We start from the raw sequence: 22,450 nt of genomic DNA, 5'->3' as shown, positions 1-22,450 counted from the left end.
AAAGGCCTAAAATAAAGCCGGCAAAATGCAAGCACCGATTGCAAGTCGAGGCCTTGAACCCAAAAGGGATGAGGATACCATTGTCCTCCTAATCATTCAACCATTGGTTGGTTAGCGTTCACTTCTGGTTTTATATCATGTGTTTAGACTAGACTAGATGTTTCTCATGGACTCTAAAAACTGCGCGCGATCCCAGCCCACCGCTTTATCCTTTGGCCTCGATTTGGCGCAGCCGCGCCTCTTTCTCTTACTCATCCTGGTTCGGATCCACCCTCCCTACACATGAAAAGTGTCAACTCTCCCCTGACCGTCGAATGAGGCCCCTCCTCTCCCCATAGCAGCACAGCACCGTATGCCTCCGACCTCGTCCACTACACTGCACCTCCCCCGGATGGCTATTGGAGCCAGCGGTCACCGGAATGAATTCCTTGCAATGGAATGCGTAGCAGCATGGCACCCTCGCACCTGACCTCACCATCACGCTCTCTCTACCAATGCCTCTCCCCACTGGCAGCGAGAGCCAGCGCCACAAACATAGTAGCCTCACCATTCTCAGTACCAGGCACTCCTCCGTCGACCCCCGCCGATCTCGCCTACCGCTCCAACCTCACCTCGGTCGTCTCCCTAACTCCCCCGCTCTAGCACCTTGGCTCGGTCACCTCCACCTTGCCGACCGCCTCCACTGCATCGCGACGGCTGCGTCCTCGATTTCATCTCCAGCAACCTCTTCCTCTTATTCGGACCCATGTGATTTATTCGCTTGCTGCGACATGTGGCCCTACTTCTTATGAGTTTTGGTGCATGCAATGTTTGGCCAGTTTCAGAGGCTACAAATTTCAGATTTTGTAAGATATACATTTAAATACGCTGCTTTCCTAAGAAAGAAGGCGTGCACACATATCGAATGTAGTTTATAGTTAGCAAACATAGTCATAATAGTTTTATCATCTTAAGAAGGTTGTCAAATATTGCGCCAATGGAGGTCCCTAAGGAAACTTTGGTAGTACTGCTTATGGTATAGGTAAATTGTGTCATGATTATATTTTTATTAATGCTTCTACCTATTCAAAGGCATTGCAGCTATACATTTGATTTTTAATAGCAGCCTTTGTTGAAAGACATAAAGAACTCAAAAATAACTTCCCATTTTTTTCGAGCACGTGTTTACATTGTCATACGATGTTCATCTCTTTCTCATATCAAGTATGAGGTGAGGATATTCATTTATGTGCACACTCTGGTTACTATTTGATAAAGTTGAGTATTCTTGTCTACATGTTAGCTGGCACCTCCTACATAGTGAGGACTCAAATATATGCAGCTGATGGTTTTGTGTCTATTTGTTTTTATAGCTCAAACAAAATAAACATGTATAGATTATTAGCTTATATATGTTGAGCCAGCCATTTACAGAATTATGCTATCATCTCATATTTCTCATTTATTTTCCAGATTTTTGGAACAACCATCTTATGCTTCTGTTTGTGTCTAATGTCATTGTGTGTTTATTATATTGCTGTTCAGAATAAATCCCATCAGACTTTGCTCAACTTGAAGTTAACGTGTGAGTAACTAACCATCACTTGCTTAGTTTGGTTTTCTAATTCTTTTGAGAATGCTTAAAATTTTCAATGTAGAATCACATTGCTTGCGAAAATTGATCGGGAACTCAAAACTATTTTGATTACTCATATCTTGGATAAATTTCAAGATGTAAGTTGTGTTTTTCTTTCCTTTGTTTGATTATCATAAGAAAAGAAGGGATCCTAGATACATGATAGACATATACGAGCGCAGAATCCTGTGAATTCCTTTCAATTGGTCACTCAATTTGGAACTATAACATACATGATGGACATTAACCATTGAACTAAATATATTTCTTACCTTGCTCTTTGTCATATGCCGAAGCATTGGTTCTCCAGGTGTTTGATTAATTAGTATCTACATCTTGGCTCTAAACACCAGTTTCAGTCACACAATTTGTCATGCGGAAGGGACAGAAAAACTTGTCTTGTAACATATATATAAAGAACATATGGCACTACTACTACGAGGTATGCGAGGTTAGTGAAGGGTAATACTCGCATATTTTCTACTGTTGGCCAGGTAAGCACAAATTTGAGTCAAAATCAGAAACTCTTTTGGCACATCAATTCTTCCAACTTCAGCTACTTTAATTTGTGGATTTTTTTGAAGGATCTGGTAGAATAAGGCTTGTGATGAATATGCAAGCTCCATTTCATTCTCGCATACAACAAAGCAACCCTTTATAATATGTAACCGGTTAACCTTTGACTATTTGAGTCTATACGGCATGTAGTAAAGGTATTGTATACTAGGCCATATGCTATACTTCAAATGCATGTAAGGCTCATGATCTCATCTTCTGAATGCAGAAATTCAAATAAAGGAAGGTGCACGATCTGATGTTGTGAGCATAGTGTCCTGTTCTGTACAAAGTGTTCATCATCGATGCCTGGTAGCTTTATTGATTGTCAGTGGCAGAGCTACAGCAGAAAACCAGGATGGGATAATACAAAGAAAGCCAACTATTTTTACCAGCATGGCCCAATCTACCCATCAATCTCCATTCTATTTGCTACAGGATGGGCGGGCCATAGCCTATTTTGCTAACACGTAGTGCTGCCTGTGTTGATTGTTGTCGTGTTAACTAATCTCCATATCAAGTGAATGCTGAAAATATGAGAAATACATGGCATGTCAGTTTTAGTTGAGGTTAGAGAATTATTTTTGCATCATCTTATGTAGATTCAAGGCATACCGCTCTCTTTTCTTACTACACTGAGTAATTATATTTGCTTCTGCAAAATAAATCAAATGTGTCTTCAGTATGCTAAGCCTGATGGAATTCACATGTTCGTTGTGTTGTTGAAGGTGCATTATGTAGGGGAATGAACCATACATAACATTCAGCTTATTCGCATATATAATATTTTCAGGCATTCGGCATCATGAGCGAAGTGGATAAGTAGAAAGGAGCAATCACTGAAGCATAATATAAACTAACGGCTATCAAGCTAGATTCATGTTCGGAAACAAGATGCCTAAAAATCAGCTACAGAAACTGGTTATTTTCACTTTATGAAGTGTATAACCTTTTAGCCCAATGTTCGCTTCATTATATTCCTCCGTTCATCTTTCTATATACGACATCAAATTCTGTCCTCAGCCCAATAATTTGCACTCTTTTTGATAGTTTGTAATCTTCTCAAGCTACTTAGTAAAATTAAACAACAAGATGTAAACACGAGCAACCAACAAATTAAGATGCAATTTTGCTAACAACGGGCTCATACTCAGGCGTTGGCGTGCCGCCGTGTCTTCCGCCTGCTAGTGGAAAGCATCAACATGTTTCTATCCACACACATTCTGAGAAAGCGTCGATCAACATGTTAAAAGAACTTGGTTTTGTTTTGGAAATGGAGGCGTACCCCTGGCCTCTGCATCATGATGATGCATGCGGCCATTTTATTAACAAACCAAAATCGTCGAACAAGTCTTACAGCTCACAAAACGCAGCAGCCAAGAAAATCCAAAAAAGGAACATTACATGCGAACCGAGTCAACCGGCACAATGAAGATAAATAGGATAAGCTCTCTAGACTCCTATCTTGTTATGCGAGCGGCGTCCAAACCGGTTGAAGATAACCCGAGCTACCATCTCCCATTGGTTGCACCCAGTAACCAAAGGCTTCCTGGAGTCCATAGGAGTGAGTAAGGACCACGTACAGATCCAAGTCGTAGCCCTGAAGATAACCTGCAAAAAAGTTAAAGTGTGTTGTCTATTAAAAATCATATCATTCCTGCAGTTCCATATAGCCCATAATAGCGCACATATTTCAATCCGAATACGAGCCGCAGTAATTTTCTCCACCCCAGCTAACCACGTCCCAAACAACGACGCAATATCGACTGGTGGATTAATATTAAAAGCTATATGAATCGTTCTCCAAAGTAATTTGGCAAGTGGGCATTCAATAAATAAGTGTTGTATTGTTTCGTCATGATCACAAAAACAGCACCGCGAAGAACCTACCCATCGCCTCTTAATTAGGTTGTCCTTGGTGAGCATCACTTGCTTATGAACAAACCACATGAAAATTTTAATACGCAAAGGGATCTTAACTTTTCAAATGTGAACCGACCGAGATAGGGGGCTGGAGTTAATGAGATCCATATAAAAAGATTTCACCGTAAATCTCCCATTCGAAGTTAATTTCCATTGAATTGAATCCGGTTGATCGGAGAGTTGAACTTCTATCAATCTCCGAACCAGGTGCATCCAGGCGGTCCATCTCTCACCAACTAACACTCGTCTGAATTGGATGTTCAAGGGAATTATTTGAAGGACGGTACCCACGTAATCCTCCTTACCTTGTACAATATTATAGAGTGTAGGATATTGGATGGCCAAGGGTGTCTCTCCTAGCCATGTGTCTTCCCAAAATCTTGTTGACATACCATTGCCAACTAAGAATTTTACTCTACGAAAGAATAGGTCCTTCGTGCGCGTCCCTTCCAGAACGGTGAATCAGTCGGTCTCATGGTAACCTGGGCAAGCGTTTTCGAATGCAGATACTTATTACGCAAGATTTGAGACCACATACCCTCCGGCTCAGTCTCCAGTCTGTAGAGCCATTTGCTCATAAGACATTTGTTCTTGATTTCTAAGTTTTCAATGCCGAGACCCCCTTGGTCTTTAGGTCGGCAAATGATATCCCATCGTGCGAGATGATATTTCCGCTTGGCCTCATCGGACTACCAAAAGAAGCGAGATCGAAAGAAATCAAGACGCTTGCGAACTCCTTTCGGAACTTCGAAGAACGATAGAAGGAACATCGGCATACTAGTCAGTACTGAGTTAACCAGGACTAGCCGACCTCCATATGACATAAGCTTATCCTTCCAGCAGCTTAGTTTTTTTTCAATTCGTTCTTCAATATATTTTCAATCTTTATTGGAGAGTTTACGGTGATGGAACGGTATATCCAAGTAATTGAATGGTAAGCCCCCTGACTCGCACCCAAACAGTTGTCTGTATTTGTGTTCCTCGTCTTTGGCCTTCCCAAAGTAACATCTCGCTCTTATGAAAATTTATTTTTAGGCCAGACAATTATTCGAAGAGACATAAGATAAGCTTCATATTACGAGCCTTAGCCATATCATGTTCCATGAAGAGGATAGTGTCATCAGCATATTGTAGAATGAAAACCCCTCCACCGACAAGATGAGGAATTAGACCCTCTACGTGGCCATGCTGCTTGGCCCTGCCAATAATGACGGCTAGCATATCTGCCACAATATTGAACAGAAGAGGAGACATGGAATCACCTTGTCGTAACCCCTTATGTGTCTGGAAATAGTGACCAATGTCATCGTTCACCTTGATTCTGACACTACCTTTCTGGACTCGGTAAAAGTTAGTAACTCTCAGGCCAGCTGCGGACAAGTCTCAGCTTCTCCTGCGCATTTCTTAATCTCCCGCATTATTCAACTCTTGCTGGCAGACTTGACTAAAATATAATAGCAGTGGCGCAGAGTCACACTCGTTCGCTGGTCTATGATCTCTCATTATGGAAATATTCTTAACTGCACAAAGGACCAGAACTGATCAACGACTAGTCCTCACACGTGCCGCTCGCTGCAGCGTAATTACCAGACGGCTACGAGCTACGCTCCCTCGCCTCGGTGTCGCATACGAGCGCCTCACTCTCACCCGTTGTGGACGATTTTGTGGCCAAAATCCGATAGTTCAGAGGCCTATATATCAACAACGGGAGTGATATTATCTCCTCTCCTGCCCGCCAGCATGCAAGCATTGCATGCATGCATGCATGAGTCCGTTTTTCCAAGTTTAACTCAAGCAGCTGACAGGCACGTAGTACAACAATTTGGAGTAAATTTTTTTTTGAATTTTACAATTTGGAGTAATTAAGACGATGAACCCTTTGATTGATGAACTGACCGGTGTGTCTGCGGACCATGACTGCGTGATCACTGTCATGGTTGTTGTGCAGCAAACGTGGTCGAGATTTGCAGTAGTACTTGATTTGACAAATGTAGATTGACCCGGTCCGAGCATGGCCGATCGAGACTACGCACGAACGGTTCCAGGAAGTCCTCAGCCTATTTTACAGCAGCAGGAAGCTGCCCTGCTCTTGCCCTCCCGAGTCCACTGTGTTCACCTTTTAATTTTCCACTCTTCTGAGATGAAACTCCAAGCAGCTAGCCACTTGGTGCGAATCCCCCTGTGAAACACGAGGACGGCTGCGAAAATGAAAGGAAAAATAGGAAGAGGAAACTTGGTGCCTCCGTTACATGAAGCTTCATGCCTTGTGGTGCCGGATAGATAAATTACAGTTAAAATAGGAGATATATGTTTTTCGGGTGAAAAAAGGGATAGATAGATTGAGCTCGATTTGAATTGTCTTGTCTTTCCCTTTGTGTTGAGCCAGTGCTTCCCATCGGGAATATATCTGATGCACCCATCCTTGTGGTGCTACCAGTGCATTGAATGCCGTAGCACACTTCAAAATGTTTGGAAAAAACTGAAAACAATTTAGCACACTAACACGATGTTAATGTATGTTGTCAAGAAATTTCATATCGAAAATCAAATTTGGCATACAAACAATGACAAAATTGATGTCAATGTGATAATAGGCCATATCAAAAGCCTAACTTATGTTATGTCCTATTCATTGTCGAAATTGTCATTTTTTTTAAATTTTTAGCTATCTTTTGAATTTTCATTTAATATTTTGTGACAACATACATTGAAGTTGTGTGAATGTGCTACTTTTTTCAGTAATTATTGAGTAATTTCAAATAAGCTACGGATGTTTGGTGCACCGAGTGCGCTACAAGGAATGGTGCACTAGATATTCTCCCCCTCTAACCTTCCTCCCATCTTGCCCTTTTTTGCTCTCTTTGTTATTCCCATTTTTAGGCGCTATATTCCGTCAGTTTTCTGATTCCCATTTGTACACTTTTCTACCACTATTACTAAGTTTTCTTCGGGCATTTATACTTACTTTATCTTTTTGTTCTTTCCATTTTACACGTTTTCACAAAATTTAAAAACTTCCATAAATTTTTTAAAATTGCATGGTATTTTAAAAAATGTAGAAGAATTTTAGGAAGTATTCACAATGTTTAAAAAGTATTTACGAATTTCAAACCATATTTGCAAATTAATCAGAATGCTCACAGGCTTTAGAAACTTCGTTAAATTTAGTTACGCTAATGTTTTTTTAAAAAGGAGCAAAACACTTACAAAAATTAAATGGGAATTTTGGAATAAAAATATCCATTACATTAATTAAAGTTGTTCATGTAAACTTAAAATAATTGTTCATTTTTTTAAATGTTCATGTAATTTCAAAAGGTGATCAACTACTTTAAAAAATCATGCAGCTTTAAGAAGTGTTCACACATTTTCTGTTCAGGTTATTTGTCAAAATATGTTTAGAACTTGAAAAAAATACAAAAAAACAAAAGAAAACCGGGTAAAGACCAAAGAAACAACAAATAATAATTAAAAAGCGATGGAAATCAAAGGAAGTAAGAGCATCGACAGTTGGGCTCCCAAACCGACCACCCACATACGTCCGGGCAGATGGCCCGATCACTAACCGGTAAAAAAAACGAGCCAGACGGGCTCCTCATACCTGCTCTAAACGTCCAGCTGACCGGCACCTTTCACATCCAATCCAAATGTGGGGCGGATATGAAGAGGCCCAGGCGAGTTCGCTACGTCGGCCGCGTCCATAGACATTGCGGGTCTATTCGGTTAGGTCAGTTATATGAACGACTAGGTGTTTGCAAACTTTGAGAGGCATTAACATGAGGTTGGGTACATCCATATTATTATCTCCGTCCTGTCGAGATGAGGAGGGTGATAGAAGGAATTAGGTATCGGTCGCCAAGTAGGTACTAGTAGTACACAGGATCACATGCCGCTACCTCTCCGGTTTCTGGTTGTGCAAATATGATAGACCCAAAAATATTAAAAGAGACGGCAAAGCGCAACGACGAAAGCCACGGCGTGACTGAACGAACGAACACCTCCACCACGGCACCGGGGCCGCACGAATCGTTGCTACTTTATTATCAGGACAGCCGCCGTGAATTATAGGGAGAAGAATAGAACGTGCGGCAGTACTACGGAGTATTTTTAATCCTTATTATCCAGGAACCTTCGTTTATACATATCGATCAACCGATCATCGTCAGCAAGCAAGCAGCAGCAGCAGCAGCAGCAGCAGCAGCAGCCAGGTGCAAGGTGCCTCTGCCTTTTTACCTTTTGGATCGGATTACGTGCGCTCGTCACCCTTGCCGACGGAGCGTGCGCCTTTTTTCGTGTCGCGTTCATCGACGTCGGAAATGGAGCGCCGCTCCCTGATCTAACTGTAGCAGCTTCCTTTGAAAAGAACGCGGCAAAGGAAAAAGAAACGGTGGAACTCACAATTCCTTAGGAATGTGTAGAAATCCTGTGAAGCGAACGGGCCCTTAGACTTTTAGTCTATCTTATAATCACTTTTAGTATCTTCTTAAGTATATCAAGGAGGGTGTGTGAATGATGGTGTTTTCTATCTCTGTTGGTTGCTTCCTTTCAGACTCCAGTCATGCGTCAACCAAAGTGGACTTAGGCCAACTCCACCGCGCGACCCTATTTTGTCCGGCCCCGTCCGTTTGGGGTAAAAGGGACAAATGAGACGGCCCAGCGCGCAACGGCCCGGACCCATCTGGTCCGTTTTGTGTCCTTGCCGATCCATTTCGAGCGCAAACTTGCGCCAGGTTTGGGTCGCGGCTGACAGCGAACGGACGCTTCGAACGTCCGCGTCGGGGCCGCGTGGCAGGCGGCCACCTACCTCCCACCCGCCAACATAAATGCGCATGGGCGGGTGGCCCCACCTGTCATCCGCACAGCGACGGGTCGGCGTCCTTCTTAAATGGGACCCGTGGACCGGTCGTCGTCCTCATCCCCACGCCGGCCCCTCTCTGCTCCCTCGAAAGTCGACACGCCCAAACCCTAGCCACTCCCCGCCCTTGAGCTCGCCGGCCGGCCGCGACCATGGGTCTGTGGAACCACAAGGGGAAGCACGACCGCGAGGCCGGCTCCTCCTCCGGCCGCCGCCGCGGATCCGTGAAAAAGGAGGAGCCCGTGTCACCGCCGCGCTCCTCCCGTCGAGCCCCTGCGTCACCGGCGCACTCCTCCCGTCAATCCCCCGCGCCGGCCCCCTTCACCATTGCCCCTAGGTCCTCCGGCGAGCGCGACCGGAAGTACATCTGCGCGGACGTGTGCCGGAGGTACTGGGAGACGAGGACGCCGGTCCCGTGGAGCGACGCCCACCTCCCCAACGGATGGCACCTCTCCTCGGACCGGGTCCCCATCCCCGCCAGTGCCGGCGACCGGCCGTGCACGGCGTGATGAGATCAACCGCCGCCGCCGCCTCCTCCCCAACGACCTGTACTATGACCATAGGTACGCCCCCGACTCCCCGCTGTGGGACACATGGCTCCAGGACAAGCACGACGTGCGGCGCGCGTCCTACTTCGCCGGCACCGTGTCGGGGCCGCGGAGGCCACATGCAGAGCCGCGCGGGCGTACGCGGGTGCGCGGCCTGACGCCCACGCCGTCGCCTTCCCCGTCTCCGTCGCCACCTCCCCCTCCTCGCATGACAGCGGAGGAGGAGGCCCGTCTCCTGCAGCATGTTATGGACGACTCAATGAACACGCACGACGAGCGGCAGTGGGAGGGCCTGGAGGAGGCCATCGCCCTCTCTGCCGCCGGGGACGTCGCGTTCCCGGAGCTGCAGCTGGCGGCCGTCACGGAGGAGCCGATGGAGGAGGACTCGCCCGCGTTCGAGCAGCTGCTGGGCCAGGGGTGGGGCTGGTCCTGCACTACGCCGGAGATGGCCGCCGACCTGGGCGTGAACTGGTGCCCACTCCGCCGCGGTCACCGGAGCGGGAGGCGTCGCCACGGGAGGAGGTGGTGCAGGCACCTCCGGCCGTCCAGCCCGCCCCCGTCTACCACGCACCGTCGCCCCACCTCTGGACGCCGCCGGAGTACGTCGACCTCGTCAGCGACGACGACGACACCGGCGGCCAGTGAAGACGGCGACGGCCACGGCACCAACGGGCGCGGCAAGAGCGCGCCGGAGGAGTTTTTTTTATTTTATTATTATGTTAATTATGAAACTGGGCCTTTTAAGTGGCCGTTGAAACTTGGCCGTTTTGTGCCCGACCCCTATATATGTTTTATGTTTTTTTTAAATGCGCTTATTTGCTTTTTTTAGTTATTTCATTCAGTTTTTTATTTCCGTCCACCCCGGACACGATTTGGGGTGCGGCCGCGCGGTGGGCGCACGCACGACCCAACGGACACAACCAGACACGGGCGAACCCATCGGCTCCCCAAACGGACAAAATCCAGCCAATTCGGACGTCCGTTTGGGATCGTGTGGTGGAGTTGGCCTTATAATACTGTGCAGGATTCCGAGAGATTTGGGCAGAATATACCTATCACTACCAGAGCGCCGGACTACTCTAGGTAGTACTATCTCCGTCCGAAAATACTTGTCATCAAAATTGACAAAAAGGAATGTATCTAGAACTAAAATACATCTAGATACATCCTCTTTTATTCATTTGGATGACAAGTATCTCCGGACGGAGTGAGTAGCTAGGAGTAGTACTAGCAGAGCGTTGGAAGCATGTGGTGCGGGGCGTTGCTGGGGGACGCAGCTTCAGTGACGTCGTGAAGCCAAGTCACGCAGCGCCTTAGCCCACTATATCAGCCACTCATTGTACATCTGATGGACAAGATTCACTCAAGGCAAAAAAAGGCCCAGCTTCAGCGAAAAAGACGAGGCGGGGCGAGGTGTTTTGGCGGGGTGTCATCCAGTTCTCCCGCGCGGCGGCGAAGGTTTGGCGGGAGCGCCACCTTCGAGAGCCTGAGAAAGAGAGAGGCGAGAGGCGCTGCGTGACTTGTGCCTCACTGCCTGGAGAGTGTCCAGTGCCTCACTGCTTTACTCACATCACCGTAAATGAAAACTACCAAGACTGGGCCTTTTTGCCTTGAGTGAATCCTGTTCATCAGATGTACAATGAGTGGCTGATATAGTGGGCTAAGGCGCTGCGTGACTTGGCTTCACAAAGTCACTGAAGCTGCGTCCGTTGCTGGGCGCCCCTGCCTGGTCCCGTGCCTCTTCCATCCAGATCTCGCGCGCTATTTCTATTTACCTGTCAGGCTATCATCACCAAGCTAGTACTGTAGCATCTCCGCAACTGTGGACTGTTGCTTGGCAGGGAGATTCATCAATCACTCATGTGATCAGTCTCGTGCCTGGATCATCGTGGCTGAACCTGCATCATCCGACGACTGACGACGGTGGTGCGTTGTCAGCTCGCCATTCGGCCACGGGCTGGTCGATGGCTGTTTTGCCGGTGCCGCGCTTGCACCACCTCCACACACTGCGTGTGCAATGCAGTGCAATCAGGCACGAGGATGTGGACTAGCGGAGGATGTTACGGAAACGTCGCTGGCTTGGCCTCGGCGCGTGCATGTGGACTAGCGGCCCGGGCGGGGGGAGGTGGCGTCTGCTTGCCGGCCGGCCTACGCATCGCGCTGCCCCGGGTCGCGCCCTCCCCGGCCTCGCCTCGCCACGCCCTCCGCAGCGCGCGCGATGTGGGTTCCGCCCGAGTCCACCTGTCCCCCTTTCATGGATCAATCGCTTTACCAGCGTCCTCTTCGGCCGAGCTTAAATCTTCTGCGTGTTTACCTATCTCTGATTACTAAAAAAAGAACGGGAGGGACGGCGCCAAACGTCTTGATCGTTGCACACCTATACATGGATGAGCAAATAACACTAGTAGTACATCAAAAAGGGCAAAACTAAAGGCATCTCCAAGGGCCTCCCCTAGACTGCCGTATATGTCTGTCTGGATACATTATGGATAGAAGGATATGAGAGCATCTACTGCCTGGCTTCCAAATCCTATATGCCCGGACAGACGTCCCGGTCACTGATCGGTCAAAAAAGTCAAACCAAACCCCTCAAGTCCGGGACGTTCCGGTCACTGATCGGTCAAAAGAAAAAACCAAACACTATCTTGTGCCCACCTCGAACACTGACACGAGTGATGTCCGTAGTCTAATGCCCACCCCAAGCATCACCCATAAACACGCCTGCTGTCCTGCATGCTACCCCAGTACGTCCTAGCCGATGTCGTCCACCTCAGACACCATATGTTTTAACACTGTTTGACCACTTCTTTTCACATATCTGGAGAACACATGTGATGGTTTTACTTAAAATGAGTTCATTGACTCGTCATCATTGGATGGCGATACTGACGATTATGAATCATGATGAGTATCATCGAAGCAATGGAGAAGGGAGATGTGCATGCTCTCAACCTCAAGGGTTCTACCTCGGGCAGGATAACTATTAATCGGGGTAGGCAAAGGTCCATGTTGATCTGTATTGCGCCTCTTTTTCAGCCAATCCGATATTTCAGGAGGGCATGCATGGTGCTACAAGCTCGCTCAGCTTTTCTTTATGGGCCTGCTACTACCTGGGATCCTTAGATATTGCGGGCGGTGGTAACTACACATGTGATGCGCAACATGGCTGTGGAGGATGATGGAGATGATTTGGGTAAATGTTGATTTTGATAGATCCGGTTGCGCAGAGAACATACTTCTCCATGATTTCATAGACCCTTTGTGGATACATTATGGAAACCAATAGATTTGTGATGTCCTTCATTTTTTTTAATGTTTGAACAGTGTCCTCTAAAAATATATTTGTGTTTGAAAACTATATTCCTAATTTAAACTATTTTTTTAATTTGCATGATTTATTTCTGTGTTTAAACTGTATGCCTTTGGTTGGAAAAAAAATGAGCAAAAATGTTGACTGGCTAAATGTGGGAGGACAAATGGGGGACGACGTCGGGCCTCCTTTTTTTTGCGGACAAATGGGCTGTGTCGCCGGGGACAATGCGAGATGGCATCTGTTGTTTGCCACTAGAGATGCCCTGAAACCCCTAATGAATAATGATTGTTGGAACTCGTCCATAAGATCGATCACATCAAATCACACGATGAACAGGCACGCGCAAAAACTTTTGCCAAAAGTGTCGTGCCTCTATTTTTCTCTTTATTTATTTTCTCCTTTTCTCTTCCGGTGATGTTACAAAACTCACGCAGGGCTGTATATTTATACGGAAATGTTAACGCCCACACGTGTGGGCGTTGACCATCTCGACCACACGCATCCATCACCGTCCAGTACTATATGCATGAATCTTGGCATAATCTGGCTGATTTTTTGTGCCACGTAGGACAAGGCGTGTGTGTGGTGTGTGACATAGTTCGTCCACACATCCGTTTTATCACACGAGGCCGATGTGTGGGCGTTTAGCAGTTCACCCACACACCAGTTTTCAGTCACGCACAAGGGCTGGTGTGTGGGCATTTGCCATCTCGTCCACACGCCCGTCTCCTCTCCCACACCCCAGCTGCTAGTTGCCATGTGTTTTTGCAGCGCACATGGCAACTGCCCCTAGTGTGCTTTATAAGCAGGTGGCAACTCTCTTTTTTTACCCGAGTTGCCATGCGTTTTTGCAGGGTACATGGCAACTGCCTAGTGTGCACGTAAGCAGATGGCAACTCTTTTTTACCGAGTTGCCATGTGTTTTTGCATGGTACATGGCAACTGCCCCAACGTGCACGTACATGGCAACTGCCCCAACGTGCACGTTAGCAGATGGCAACTCTTCCTTTTTACATGGCAACTGCCCTAGCATGCTTGTGAGCACATGGCAACTCTCTCAACTGCCTAGTGTTAGTATGTGACAACTCCTAAAGTTATGTAATCATGGCAACTACATTAGATCAGACCATACATGGCAACTGCAGTTGAGCAACCATGGCAACTACAGTTGTCCGACATGGCAACCGTAGTTCAGCGACATGGCAACTGCAGTTAAATGAACATGGACGAGGGTCTGGACCATGGCAACTGCGGGCGCGCGGTGGGCGTCACGCGTCGCGTCGGGACCAGGAGGGTACGAGGCCTGACATACGGGCGTGTGGGCGTTATCAACTTCGCCCACACACACGCATGTGAGAGGGTTCGGGAGGGAAAAAAGATATGTGTGGGCATTAGTTGTTTTGCCCACACGTAGGTGTGTGGGCTGGTTGTTGTCCGTGCCACACGAGGCGTGTGACACAACTATCCGATACACCACACGTGTGGCAGTTATCGGGACCCATATTTATATACATGCCCAACCCACCTAACCTGATCTAAACCCATACGGATACAAAGTCCTAGCGGACTTATATTCCTAATCTAATTTCACGGCAACGCTGATCATCCTATTAAACTTAGCTACTAAACCTAACAGCACACGATGACAAGAATCCTAACCGGACTAGACTCCAACGCGTTTACAAAACTCTAAGATTATTTCTAACAATGATGATGTATGCTTTGAGAAAGGGGTCACCCCACCGAGGAGTATGCACAACTGGCATCACACACGTTTCATCCTTTAAAACCATCTCCTGCTCCATGGAAAATTTGCGCAGTTGAGTACCCGCACGTCAATATTGCGCTGGTGAAAGAATAGCTCAAGTTACCATCTCACCATCACAACACGTGTATGCGAGAGACGTCTGGGCATGCAGGGCAAAACAGCTCGACCGGCAGGACAGGGTCGCGGTGCGTGCACCACCAATCCGGACCGGAGCCAAATAAGATCTCGATATTTCCCGGACTCGTCGCCGCTCTATCAACGCGGGAACAATCCCGGCTGCGGCTGGCGGCCGGAGCCCGCCGGCCGAAAGCCACGATCGTCGTCCACGCAACGGCCAACGGGAGCAGTGTGGAGATAGATGCGGCTTTCGTTTGAGTGGTGGATGCGTCGAGCGGGAATACGCGATCGTGGGAGAGAGAGAGAGGAGGAGGGTGGGTCCCGTCAGCAGCCACGCGGCGTCTCGACGCGGTCCTGCCGCGGGCGGATCTGCTTGGATTCCCAACTCCCGTCATGGACGACGCATGCAGCAGGTTGCAGGGGTCATGTCACTTTCGTCCTATTCGTGGCTCGCAGCGCACAAGCCGTTGCGAGCATGCGGAAAAGCAGACGGCGCAGGGGGCCGGCCGGCCGGCGGGTCTGTCTATCTTTTCGCCTCGCGCCGCTCGAATCTCGCCGTTTGCTTGCTCGCACGGGTCCTCTTTGCTGTGCTCGGTACTAGTACAGTACTATCGATCTCAATCCCCAGTCGAACGGATGGTGGGTGTTCGATCAATCACACACACTTTTTTTTTGTTCTTCTTTTCTGTCATGATCATGAACATGCTTTTGGTTTACACAAGACCGTAAGATCACATTTTCTTTTCCAAAGACATTTCGATCACAAACTTGTACTTCTACCTCGCGGAAAAAAAATTATATTTTAGGGAAGCTCATCAGGGAATGGGGAGATCTCACAACTGCATTGAAAAGAAGAGGGTCAATTCAGTTTATAGGCGAAAAATCAAACGCTCCTGCAAAAAAAAAGAGGAGTATCAAGCACAAGAACAACACAAAGCATGATTAATTTGGAAATAATTGGTCGATAGTCTGACCCCATCTTCACCGCGACACGGATGAGAGAAATTATATAACCTGAAGGAAAGCAAACATGGGCCTCACCAAATGAATGAAGAAAGATGAACCGCACTGCCAAGCAAATAGCGCCTACCCATCCATTGAACCCCGAAGCCAGTGGCTGCCCAACAGATATCACCAAAGCCAACCATGCCAAGTCTCTAAATGACGCATCTAGGGAGGAAATAATGTCAAGGATGTCGAATATTTAGGCATTTTTTTGTTAAGTTTAATCCTGAAAAATTGTTGTTAAAATATGATCAACATGATAGAGAGAATAACTGACACATGCAACAGATTGTTGAAACTAGTCATGCAATTGAGATCATAAGCAACATACATCATATCCATGTCGATCACTACTAGCAGTCGTGCAGAACCACTCCCCATAAACCTAACGCCCTCTCCTGTATTGGATCACAAGAAGGCGCCCTTTCAGAGGCATGTTGTCTTACTCCATGGTGTACGCCGAGGAGCGAGATGGGAAAGAGATAGGCGGCTCAATGTTTTGGACCGAGGCGAGGAGGTGTTTGTTCTGGCCATAGAGGAGGGACCTCTTATATAGGCCTCGAACATGGAGAGGAGGAGGAACAAACGTCCACTAGGGAGAGGAAGAGAAGCAATTCGCAAAACTGTTCAAATTCGTCTCCCTCTCGAAGACAAAGTGTTTCAACTTATTTTTCTTGCGTGGCAAAAATTTAAGGAGCGCGCACATGTTGCATAGGTCATAGCGCGGCTCAGCTCAATCCGACAACCAGCGACACGCGTCGTGGCAAGGCGGATGACGAAGGAGGAGCAGGCACCGTGGCGAGGCATGGCTTGGCGAGACGGGCGGAGAAGGAGGAGCGCATGGGAATATGCTCTCTCCTCAAGATTTAGTGGTATGTGGAAAAACAAACCTTATAAAGAGATCTCACACTTCCTCCACTATCGTGGTGGGACTAAACTTTCTACACCACCTTGCCATGCATGAATGGTCACATGGGCCTCTAGGATTTACTATGAATTATTGGCAATATTCTGAAATACTAAATGGGCTAGGCCCAATAGTTCCAACAATCCCTCACAAGATCCCACATCAAGTTTTCCTATTGTTCCAAAACATTGTTTATATATGGTGTTTCGTTGAAGACTGTTAAGTTAAACTTCAACATAGTACTCCACGCTACACTCGTTGACAACTTGAACAATGGACTATGCCTTGAAGTGCAAGTTTTGTGTAAACAAGTTTCACGTAAAAGCCTTGACTGATACTAGACCGCTGAAAACTTTTCCAGGGGTAGGAGCATATATGTCATACTCCAGGGCCTCTTTATGAGTTTATTAGAGAGCACCCAACTCTCACAGCATGTGACGTTTAACAGTCTAACTAATATAGAAGTGTTCTTTTCATATGTTCTGCAGGACAACATCTTTGCCTACCCAAGCCATTTAGAAAACATTAAGATAAATATCAGCTTGTCATTCATATTAGGAGAAAATTGCATGATAACAGAGTATATCTTTATAAAATAAAGATTCTCCTCTGAGTTATTCAATAGCCTGTCTCATCAGTTCTAATTCACGGGATCTCCGATCACAGGGAATGGGTTACCACCATGAACAATTTATGTGGTGGATCTCAATCCAATCTCATTCAATGCATTGTGTATCACATTTGGTGATAAATCCATTGTGAAGGGATCTGTCAGATTCTTTGATGTGTTTATATAGTCCAATGCTATAACCCGGGAATTTCTCATAAACCTGATAGGTTTCAGTCTCCTTCTCACATGTATTGGTGTCTTCTTATTATCCTTCTAAATGTTTACCTTGACGATCGTCGTCTGATTATCATAGTTCATTAGAATAGCCAGTATTGGTTTTTTAACCACTGGCAAATCCATCAAAAGTTCTCGAAACCATTCTGCTTCAACTGTTGTCGTGTCTAACACTGTGAGTTCTGCTTTCATTGTTGACCGTGTTAAGATGGTCTGCTTGCAAGACTTACAAAAAACATATGTGACGAGCCAAGCAATAAAAATGATGACTACGTGAAGCAAAGCTTACATGGCCATTCACCCACTTGAGTATGGTAACCATAAAACTTGTTCACAAACTCTTGGACAGTGGCTCATCTATGTTGGAGAGAGCTCTTGTTACGGGTGGTATGAATAGGATGCAGGTCCACATAATGCTTGTGTTCATGGTGCCAAGCATGGATTTCCCCCCAGTATTCAGAGCCCCTTTGCTCGGTTCCACAAATAGGATTCATCCTTGTGACCCACCATGCATTCACGCCAAGGCATCTTCATGGGTTGAGAATATCAGACCTATTGCCTCTAGAGCCTTCTTTTTTTAGTGCGCGAGGATTGCCCAACACAAAATAAAGATAAATTGGTATCACCCATTTCATAATTTGGCGGTTGTTGACCATCCTTCATCAAATTTGTCATCACAGAATCCTAAAGATGCATCACAATGATACAACCATTCTGAAATTGGTCAAAAATGCATATAGGGCAAGTAAAAAACTTACAGATTTTGGTCCGGACTTTTGCCGAACAGATGGTGGGAATGACCGACACAGGGGATGCTCGACGTTGTCTGCGACCACTGGAATTGCGACGAGTCGTACATTGTGTCTATTGGGGAACGTTGCATGGAAAACAAAAAAATTCTATGCACACGCAAGATCTATCCATGGAGATGCATATCAACGAGAGGGAAGAGTATGTCTACGTACCCTCATAAACCGTAAAGCGGAAGCGATTATCAATGCGGTTGATGTAGTCGTACTCCTTTACGATCCGCCCGATCAAGTACCGAACGTACGACACCTCCGGTTCAGCTCGGTGACGTCCTCGCCTTTTTGATCCAGCAAGACGGGCAAAGTAGTAGATGAGATCCGGGCGGCACGAGGACGTGGTGACAGTAGTGATGCAACTATCTCCGCAAGGCTTCGCCGAGCACTACGAAAATATGAACGAGGATGAACTAGAGAGAGGGGCGCCGCACACGGCTAGGGAATCATGGGCCCCTCTCTCTCCTCACATATATATAGGTGGAGGGGGGAGGGGAGGCAACCCTAGGGGTGCCCCAAGGTGGTCGAAGGCCACCCTAGGCTCCTGCCCTAGGCGCCTCCCCCTTTTCCTTATTTAGGAGTGGAGGATATGGTAGGGGATGGGCCGGCAGCTGCCCTGCCTTGGCGCCCCCCTTTCCTTCGTTGGCATGTGGCCAGGGGAGTTGGAGTGCGCCCAGCCCCTTAGTGGGATGGTGCGCGTCCCTCCTTTGGCCCATGAGGCCCACCAAGTGTCGCTGGCCTTCCGAAATCCTTTTCGGTACTCCGATAAAACCCGCTACATTCCGAAACCTTTCCGTTGACCAAATAGTATCGTCCTATATATCAATCTTTATCTTCGGATCATTCTGTAGCTCCTTGTCATGTCCGCGATCTCATCCAGGACTCCAAACAACATTCGGTCATCAACTCACATAACTCATATAATAATATGTCATCAACGAACGTTAAGCGTGCGGACCCTATGGTTTCGAGAATGATGTAGACATGATCGAGACACCTCTCCGGTCAGTAACGAATAGCAGGACCTGAATGCCCATATTGGTTCCTACATATTCTAGCAAGATCTTTATAGGTCAAACCTTTATGACAACATACGTAATCCTTTTGTTTGTCGGTATGTTAGTTGCCCGAGATTTGATCGTCGGTATCTTCATACCTAGTTCAATCTCGTTACCGGCAAGTCTCTCTACTCGTTTCGTAATGGGCCATTTGCATTTCTGTCCCTAACTCGAACCACCTACTCAGATTTGCCCCTAATTTCAAAGTCTGCTAAAAAATGCCCCTGCGCCGTTAGGTGACCTTATAGAAATGCCCTTCTGTGCCGTTTCCGTTAGGTCAAAGGCCTTTGACCATCTACGAGACATTTTGCCCCTGCCTCCATGTGTCACTTACATGTGGGACCCAATTAGGAAAAAATAAAAATAAAAACACTTTCTCTCACCCCCCTCTCTCTCTCTCACTTACATATGGGCCCAGAAAAGGAAAAATAAAAACCTCTCTCCCACATCTCTCTCTAACTTACATGTGGGGCCTAGCAAAAAATAAACAAAAGAAAAAAGCTATCGCTCTGTCTCCCGACCTTGCGGTTTCTCTCATCTCCGGTGAACTACATCCGACGGCCGGCGGACCGGTCCTCGCGCCGCCACTGGAGCTGGCTCGCCATGCTCCTCCACCAGCTCACCGCGCCTGGTCGGTAGCTCGCCGCGCTCCGCTGCCCTGTCCATCGTCTCCGGCGAACTACATCCGACGGCCGGCGAATCGGTCCTCGCGCCGCCACTAGAGCTGGCTCGCCGCGCTCCTCCACCAGCTCACCGCGCCCGGTGCGATTAATTGGATTGAACTGCCCAATAATGACAGATCCTTCCTCGTCTTCCCCAGCTCCGGTGTCACGCCGCCGCCGCTCGATCTCCTCCACCAGTGAGCATTGCAGCCTTACCTTGGGTTCTTGAGTTTCGAAATCTCCTCCTGAACATCCTCCGACTGCTCCCGATTATCCTCTCTCCTCTAGAAGCTCTGCCGGCGAGCACCTCCCGTCGCCACCGCTCAAGCTCGCAACTTCCCATCCTCTCCGACACCCCACATTCTCTGGCCACCTTAGGCCACTGAAGCTTCTCTCCCGCACCCTCACAAGCCCGATCTTGAAGCCAATCGACTGCTCCGGCGGCCTCCCGTACATCACCGTCGTGTCTTCGTCGCGGCCGCCGGCGTGTTTTTAGTTAGCCTAATCCCAAATTATCCTAAACTATTATGAGTTCTAATTACACTCATTTCACAAAAGCTGACTAGTGGGTCCAGCCCTCAAATAAATTAATAAATAACATTTCAGAAATAATAGAACAATGGCTGACCCATATCAAGTTTTATTTTTCATTTTATTAGTTGGGCCCATATGTAAGTGAGAGAGAGGGGGGGGTGAGAGAAAGTGTTTTTATTTTTATTTTTTCCTAAGTGTGTCCCACATGTAAGTGACACATGGAGGCAGGGGCAAAATGTCCAAGAAACGTCTCGTAGACGGTCAAAGGCCTTTGACCTAACCGAAACGGCACGGAAGGGCATTTCTATAAGGACACCTAACGGCGGAGGGGCATTTTTAGCAGGCTTTTCAATTAGGGGCAAATGTGAGTAGTGGGTTTGAGTTAAGGACACAGATGTAAAAGACCCTTTCGTAATACATCATCCCGTAACTAACTCCTTAGTTAATTTGCATGCCAAACAGGCCGGCCCGACATGGCCTATCTTAATCGTGCCTGCCACGACCCGGCCCGCCATGGCATGATTATTAGCCGGGGCGTGCCATGCCAACCCGTATGCTGCCTCCTCCAGTGCATGCACGACCCATGAGCTATGTGGGCCGGCCCAACGGCACACCAGGCACGCTGGCCTGCTAGGTTGTTGGCCTGATAGGCTGTTATTTGGGCCGATTTTGGTCTATTGGGCTATTTCTTATGCCATGTATATATATAAAAAATCTAAATAAAAAATAAAAAAGTTAAACGGGCCATGTCGTGCCGGCCCGGATGCTCAACCTTCAGGCCAAGGCATGGAGGCGCCCCTGTTTCTCGCTTTAAGCGAGCTAGGGGTAGCTCTCCATCGGGGCAGTCCCAGATGAGCCGGCCCAGCCGCGCAGGAGGCCAGCCGCCTAGATTTTTTTTTTGTTCCATGTTCTTTTTTTTTTGCTTTATTTTCATATTTTTCTTATATTTAAAAAAAAATCTACACACACACACACACACACATTATAAATAAACACTCTTTGAAACACATTTGGGAAAATGTTGGACAAGTATCTGCAAAATGTGGAGTAAGTGTTAAAGAAATATTGAACAAGAATTAAAAAAATGTTGAACAGGTATTTGAAAATGTTGAATAATTATTAAAAAGTGTTTAACGAGTGTATGAAAAATGTTGAACTAGTATTTCAAAATATTGAATAAGCATAAAAAATGTTGAACAAGTATATGAAAAATGTTGAAATAAATATTAAAAATTGTTGAACAAGTATTTAAAAAATCTTGAATAAGTATTAAAATGTTGAACAAGTATTTGTTTTGTTTTTGAAAAAGCGTTGAACATGTGGACAAACAAATGTTGATCACTTATTAAAAAATGATTTTGACATATACAAAAATGTAGAGTGCAAAAAAATCAAACATAAGGAGAAAACAAAAAATGAAGAAGAAGAAAGAAAACCAAACAAAAAATGGAGAAGAAAAAAAGAAAGTTCAAAAAAAAGTTAGAGAAGGTAAAAAAAGGAACCAAATAAAAAATGAAGAAAACTCTATCAATACAAAAAGAAAAAACAGAAAAAAAAAATCCCGTAACAACTATTGAAAAACCCGGCTTCGTTTGCCTCAAGTATAAAACACGCCATCAACTTGCCGTGCGCAAAGGCATTCGCGTAGTGGCTAGCGCAAGTGAGCTCTCTCCCTAGCAACCAGGAGATCGATCCCCGCATCTTCCTATTTCCCTTACTTATTCGTTCGAAAGCTGCGCGAAAATAGGTCGGCCCAACTAGTCTAAAAGCTTGAGCGAGACATCGTCGTGCAATCGCTTATTGCCTCGCGGGCTGGCATGCCAGGCCCGCCCGTTTGGCCAGCTTTGTGTCGGATAGACTAGACATATAGGGTGGTTTTGAGGTTTTGGTTGGATGGCCGTTTTTTGTTCGGACCGTGTCCGGTCTGTCCTCCCGGCCGTGGG

The sequence above is a fragment of the Triticum dicoccoides genome, chromosome 4A, assembly GCF_002162155.2.
Source record: "Triticum dicoccoides isolate Atlit2015 ecotype Zavitan chromosome 4A, WEW_v2.0, whole genome shotgun sequence".
NCBI lineage: Eukaryota > Viridiplantae > Streptophyta > Magnoliopsida > Poales > Poaceae > Triticum > Triticum dicoccoides.
This window is presented reverse-complemented; position numbering follows the sequence as displayed.